The sequence below is a fragment of the Rhinopithecus roxellana genome, chromosome 20 (assembly GCF_007565055.1).
Source record: "Rhinopithecus roxellana isolate Shanxi Qingling chromosome 20, ASM756505v1, whole genome shotgun sequence".
Taxonomy (NCBI): domain Eukaryota; kingdom Metazoa; phylum Chordata; class Mammalia; order Primates; family Cercopithecidae; genus Rhinopithecus; species Rhinopithecus roxellana.
The window spans coordinates 47,009,010-47,016,267 of NC_044568.1; the positions used below are offsets into that span (position 1 = coordinate 47,009,010).

General features: G+C 42.0%; 1 protein-coding gene across 2 annotated transcripts in view; it reads right to left on the minus strand.

Moving 5' to 3' along the window:
• DCUN1D3 (defective in cullin neddylation 1 domain containing 3) overlaps nucleotides 1-7,258 on the minus strand; it is a 46,192-nt gene that overhangs the window by 37,863 nt on the left and 1,071 nt on the right. The window contains exon 2 of one of the 2 annotated variants that reach the window (XM_030925600.1): nucleotides 4,256-4,329. The exons of the other annotated variant lie outside the window; for it this stretch is intronic. The gene's annotated coding sequence lies outside the window, so the exon portion shown is untranslated. The remainder of the gene's footprint in view (nucleotides 1-4,255; nucleotides 4,330-7,258) is intronic. 2 annotated transcript variants of the gene reach the window in all.

A 7,258-nucleotide genomic window follows, 5' to 3' on the forward strand; every position in this document is an offset into this window, starting at 1 on the left:
CTGGAAGTCTTTCGGCTTTTCTCTTTCATAAAAAGTTAGGAAACTCTCAAGCAGAATGCTCCTCACCATGGGCATGAGATACACCAACTGTTTTGAGTAAAGGACCGAACAAGTGACTGTATGAAAGAACAACTACATTTCTAAGAGAAAAAGAACCTGACAACATTCTCCAATGTAGACACAGAGCATTCACTCTATCACTCCTCACTCTCTAATTCCACTTACTGAGAAGGAAAAAAATGTCACAACTGGGAAAAATACCTCCCCAAAGGGCCAGAGACTTCCAGTGTGCCCCTGGATGCTGTCTCGTAGGACCCACACTGCTAGAGTCCCGGCACCCTCACTGTAATGGTATTATTCACCTCCCCCTCCTGTTTAAAGAGCACTTACTAGGCAAGTCATTAAGTAGATACAAAGCAACTATTTAACTGAAAGCCAGTTTGCTTTACAGATATTTTTTAAAAATAAGGAATGCACGTCTATGTTGGTTATTTCCACAGAGCTGTTCAAAAGCTGTTCTGTCCATGGATCCACCTGGATTTTCCTCTTCAGATTCCAGGGCAGGTCACAGGAAACTGAAGTCTGGTTCAGCACTTTGCACAGGTGTTTGAGAGCAGGCCCACTTGCTTATCTGAAAAACTTACAGCGCACTGACCATTTTGGGGTTTGGTTTGGGGGAAAAAAGAAAACTTACAGGGATAATGTCTCAACTCCTATTTGAATGTAATATGGTCACTTTCAGAACTATTCTGAAGAAAAAAAGCCAACTGTTAAGTATCCACAACCACTACTAAAACTAAGGAGACTCCCACCCCATTACCCATTAATAACTTCGCTTTGCATATGCTTCACTATAAGGAGTCTTCTCTGAAAGATAAAGAGTTTGTGACAAAATGTTTGAGTACAGAACCCAAGAATACAGAGTCCAAACACCAAGGATTCAATTAAACTCAAACTTTATCGGGTGCCTACACCGACTTGTTTGAGAGATACAGTGCAACAAAGAGAACAAGAATTAGTGCAGAGAAGGCCTGATTCTAGCCCTGCTGCTGCCTAGGGCTTGCTCTGTGACTTTAAGCATTTACTCACCTTTTTTTTTTTTCCTTTAAATGAGACAGGGTCTCACTCTGTCACCAAGGCTAGAGTGCAGTGGTGCAATCTCAGCTCACCGCAGCCAGACCTTTTGGGCTCAAGCGATCCTTCTGCCTCAGCCTCCCAAGCAGCTGAGGCTACAGGTGCACACCACCATGCCCAGCTCCTTTTTCTTATTTCTTGTAAAATGGGGTCTCACTGTGTTGCCCAGACTGGTCTCAAACTCCTGGGCTCAAGAGATTCTCCCATTTCAGCCTCCCAAAGTACTGGGATTGCAGGCATGCAGTGCATTACCATGCCAGGCCTACTCATTTTTCTTGATTTCTGTTTTCCCACTAAAAATCACCACTTTTCAACCTGTTTTCAGCCTCAGAACATTTTATTCAACTAGAATCTTATAGGGTAGCCCAACATAACAGAATATTACAGTAACTTTCCACAGACTGAAGTAGTAACATGAAACAGAAGGAAAACAGCAAAACCCCCCCATCCCTGCCACAAGCATACTTCAACGATGGCTAGAGAGGGCTCTTCCAAGCCCAGCTTGAAATAAACACCAGATATGCTAAGATTCTGCAAGGGTTTGACTTTTTCCTACTTTTCCTAAACTTCAGGAAGAGGAATTAACAGCATTCAATGTAGTCAAGTTATGACTTGAGACTCGTTCAGAATCAAAATTAAAGGACACATACTAATCCACTTTAAGCAAACACTGCATAGAGTTCAAACCCATCATGAATGATAGACAGCTAAAAGCTGTAACTCAACTCTGCTGCTTGTGTGGAAACAATCTGCTACTAAAATAAAGGGGCAGGCCAGGTGTGGTGGCTCACGCCTGTAATCCCAGCACTTTGGGAGGCCGAGGCAGGCAGATCACTTGAGGTGAGGAGTTCGAGACCAGCCTGGGCAACACAGTGAAACCCTATCTCTATTAAAAATACAATAAATTAGTGGTGCGTGGTGGCGCAGGCCTGTAGTCCCAGCTACTCAGGAGGGCTAAGAGAGGAGGATCCCTTGAGCCTGGGAGGTCGAGGCTGCCGTGAGCCTTGATCATGCCACTGCATTCCAGCCTGGGCCACAGAGAGATCCTGTCTCAAAAAATAAATGAATACATAATAAATAAAAAAGGGGCAGGTTTTTCCAACACTTTCTCTTGGACCAACAGGCAGAAAGAGGGGCAGTGGCTCCGAGATGCTAAGCAGTCTCAAAAATGAAGAGTCCCACACTACACACTGCTGCTATCGGAGATCCTTAGTCATTCATCAGACCTAGCGTGAATCTGCAGGCCCAAGTGACAGAATTATTTCTAGTCACCAGGTCTTGCGGTTGAGCCCTCCAGCAGAGCAAGGCACAAAGGATCAGGGATGATGCTTCCCAACACTATGCAATCCAAGCTTCTGTGTGGCAATTCAATCCCAAGCCCAACAACATAGTATAGCTCAAAGGACACTCCTGAACAAGGTCAAGCCCTCAGGAAGGTAAAAGGAGTCATCAACATGTCTGCCTTTGCATGCAACCAGGCTGGGATCCAGGCACTGGGCACAGGTGACTTATTTTGCCACAAGAGCTCATCACTACCTCAAGACTGATTGACTAAGATTCCCTATTCTAATGTATGGTATTTAAAGAAGGTCTCATTTGCACACATCCTAAAGAGAATGATTTCCCTATCTGCCGTTCTCTTCTTTCAACGTATCACAACTTCAAAGAATAACAGTTCGAGCCACTTCCAACCTTTTCTCTCATTTTCAGTGTAACTGGCCATCTGTATCAACAGGTTCTACATCGGCAGATTCGACCAACCATGGGTCAAAAATATTTGGAAAAAAACACATAACAACAACACAATAATAAAAAAATGAATTTTAAAAAATACAGTACAGCAACTATTTACATACCACTTACATTGTATTTGGCTGTTGTTTTTGAGATGGAGTCTTGCTCTGTCACCTAGGCTGGGGTGCAGCAGCTCCATCACGGCTCACTACAGCCTCCACTTCCTGGGTTCAAGCAATTCTCCTGCCTTAGTCACCCCAGTAGCTGGGACTACAGGCACGCACCACCATGTCTGGCTAAGTTTTTAAAATTTTTTGTAGAGACAGGGCTTGACAACGTTGCGTAGGCTGGACTTGAACTCCTGGTCTCCAAGCAATCCTCCCACATAATGAAAAAAAAAGGGGGCAGGTATTTGGAGTAGCCTCCTAACGTGCTGGGATTACAGGAATGAGCCATCACACCCAACCTGTATTAGGTATAATAAGTAATCTGGAAATGCCTCCTGAGTAGCTGGGACTACAGATGTGCATCACCGCCACTCCCTGCGCCTTCCCATATACTACCCACTTTATATAAGAGTCTTGATCATTTGAGAATTTTGGTATCCAAGGGGTCCAAAACCAATCCCCCAGGATACCAAGGGGATGTAAATACGTTCAGCTCTAGTTTATAATTATTCACTAATTAAACAGTCAAGTTCTGTGGTAATCTCTTCCTGCCACCCAAAAGAATAGGATTCACCATCCTCTAGAAAAACGGACATAAGAACTAGTGAAACTAGATTTGAACTGAACACTAATTCAATTAACCCGAGTCCATTGTCCAAAGAGCTTCAGAACAGTCTCAACATTTAGAGAGAACCGATTCTGGTTCACTGGTATCAACATCTATAAACAGACACAAAGAGATAATTTTAAGTTATCAAGACCCGGGAAAACAGGAGTTACCACGTCATCACCATTGTTTCAATTTAAGTTACCACTTCTTCACCTCAAAACAACCAGCAGATAGTGCACAATTAAATCTCCTTACTACAGCACATAGAGACAGTCCCAGACTACTTCAAGTACTTACACAACCATTCTGTTTTTCACTTCCAGTGTTTATTCAATAAATTACACGAGATATTCAATCCTTCATTATAAAATAGGCTTGTTAGATGCGTTTGCCCAACTGTAGGTTAATGTTCTTGGCATGTTTAAGGTAGGCTAGGCTATGATGTTCGGCAGGTGAGGTATATTAAATGCGTTTTTTACTTACAATATTTTCAACTTACGATAGGGTTATCAAAGGTAACCCCACTGTAAATCAAAGAGCATCAGTATACCAAAACAGTAGCAAAATCAGATCACCTTTAAGTTGTGTAATGCAATGTAAAACCACTTACCCACAACTCCAATAGCAAGTGGCATCAACTGGCTTTCTAGGTTGCCCACCTTTCAGAAGAGTTTGTCCAAAAGCCTGCAAAGTGTAAGAAACAAATCTACTGGTACCCTAAATTAAAAGGCCAGCTCAGCTCTGAAAATCCAATTTACTTAAATTTTCGGATTCTTTCCCCAAACACAATTAGTAGCCAATGTAGGAGTCAATGGCTTCTCCTTGTGTTCAAGTCCCCTCCTACCCACCCGCCCCCTTTCAAAAATTAGAAAAGAGCCACCAGTCTCCAAACTGGCTGATGAAACTTCAGCCTACAGGATATTTTCATACTTCAGTTACAATAAACCATTGAAATGAAAATGAAGTCGAGAGAGCTTAGTAATCCATGGGATACAGCATTTTATACCCAGCAACAGCATATAAATTAAGTCCAAAATCTTTAACCTGGGCCAAAGCCAAATAATTAAGTTAATAAATCTCACTACCAATTCTCTATTCCTTTGAGATACTCTAGTATGAAGAGTAGAAGTTGTTTGCCTGTTCCTAGCTGTTTACTTTAGTCATTTGCTTGCTAACTAAAAGACATTCTGTTTGCAGTCAAATCAGAATTAGTAATTCAGTACCAGGATCTACCTCGTCCCCTTCATTACCCCCCAGAACTGCCCAGAAAGCTCTGTTCAAGTTTTCGATAATCCTTCTACAGGTGCCACTAGAATACAGGAACCTAAAACAGGTGACAATCCTCAAATTCTGATTCGTTTTCCCCAAACACTAAAAGGTTTTATTTAGCATTTCTAATACTGAGTTTACTACAAATAGCCCAAGCAACATTTAAGTCTCTCAACCGCCTGGCTCAAAGAGCCAATTCACTCAAAGAACACACTAGTCACTGTTGTGGGGTTCAAAAGTAGAAAAAAGCATATTCTGTTTCGGCCCAGTGTGACACGGCTCAAGAGGGCCAAATCAAGGAGTCTTGATTGGGCCTCTCAAGTGGACAATCTGGTCAAGGTGAGGCTGAAAAGCAGCACACCATTAGAGATGAATGCCCCCAGCAGAAGGCAAAAGTAGGTTACATCCCTTGGTTACATGCCAGCCCAAAGATGCTGACACAGTGGAATTGAGCCCCACAATGGTCATTTATCTAATGTAATCCACTGAGTGAACTTTTAGCACCAACCTACACCTCAGCTGAGTGTTATTAGTCATAAGAAGGCCAAGACAAGAGTGCAACTATTGCAACATAAACTGCCTCCCTACAAAAGACAACTTGAAACTTAGATCCTGATGGTCATCTTGGTAGATGGACAAGGGTGTATTATTAACACTTGCCCAATCCTTAAATTCATGCAGAGCTGGAAACAAAGGAGGATTCGTATACTAGAACACATTCAGAGAACTTATTATGCAATTTTAAATAGTAGCATATAAGACAAAATAAGGAAAGAGGTGGGCCCTCAATTGAATATCCTGCTGAAAATCTGAACACTCAGCTTGAGATTTATATGCCAGAAAAGACCCAGGTGACCACTGCCTCTTCCTCTCCCACTCAGCAGAGTGACTTTATTATGACAGTCCAACAGTACCTGCAAAAACAGTAAGTGATAAGACCCTAGTTAAGGCAATAGAATTAATCAACAAGCAGCATCATTTTCTACTTCCTACTCCTTCTGGCTCTTAATTTGTTTGCCTACCTATTCTGAGCCCCACATCCACCTCTCTCACCTTATCGCCAACTCTCCCCTGTGGTCACTAAGCTCTGGCTATTACTCACCCAACCCATCCTCTTTCTACTACCTCCCACCTACCCTGACCCTTTCTTCCCATTCCCTGGAACTTGACAAACGCATTCCAGCCAGTTTCTGCACCAGCTGTTCCCTGAACCTGGAAGGATCTTCCCCTTATCTCTGGATGGCTGGCTCCTTATTTATACTTAAAGCTCAACTTAAGTGTCACCTCCTCAGAAAGGTCCTCTTTGACTGCATCTACAGTTAAGACACTTTCAATCACATCACTCTTATTTTCTTCAGCGCTTAATCAAAATCTGGTTTACTGGGGTATATATTATGTCTCTCTCTGTCCCCAGCTCCCGCTCTGATGTAAGCTCCATGAAAAGGTGAACTTTTTGCTTGTGTTCACCTGTGTACACCCACTGCCTCAAACACTGGCTGGCACTTAGGAGTCAATAAATGTTGTTGAATTAATGAATTGTGAACTTTTTATTCAATGGTAAACTAGGTTCCAAATCAGTCAAAGTGAGAACTGTAGTCATTCTTCTGTTGTATTTTTGTGAAACATCTAAACATGCTGTTACTGGTCCAATCAAGGCATTAAATATTCTGTTTTGTAAGGTCCGAAAGCCCTGAATAGGACTTCCTAGCATCAGATCTTCCTAGCGCTATGCATATCAAGCTCAGTTACAGAAGGACAGGGCTTACGGGCACTTTCTAATCAAAGGACTCGGAAAATGTAGGCACTATCTCTTAAAGTTCTTCAGAAAACAGTTTCAGAGTCTACAAAAGATTTCCGAAGAATAAATCAACACCAAAAGGAAAATCGTAACATTTCACTCTGAAATCTGTCTGAGAGGCTAGAGGAGTGCTCCTTGATTTTCTTTTTTTTTTTAAACCAACAGCATATCAACAAAGAGGCCTTCTTTCCTTCTTTGCTTCAAACAATTTTTTCGCATCCGTTATTGGTTTGTATCCGCCCTTAAACTAAAACTAAACAGATCACATTGTCTCATTTAGGACCCCCTATACACAAAGAATCAGCTACATAAAGATGAAAATCAGCACAAGCTGAGTGTGTCACTGAAGATTTGTGTGTCACACACAAATGGAGAAAAAGATAAGAGAGCTATTGTCCAATTGTAGAAACAAAAAAGTAATATGGGGTTTTCTGTTCTCTGAAGTGCATCATGAAAAGGGGGTGGAGAGAAACACAGAAATCCAGAATTAGCCTAGCAAATCATTTTGGGAAGAGCTGACAACATGTAAATTCCTCACACATAAAG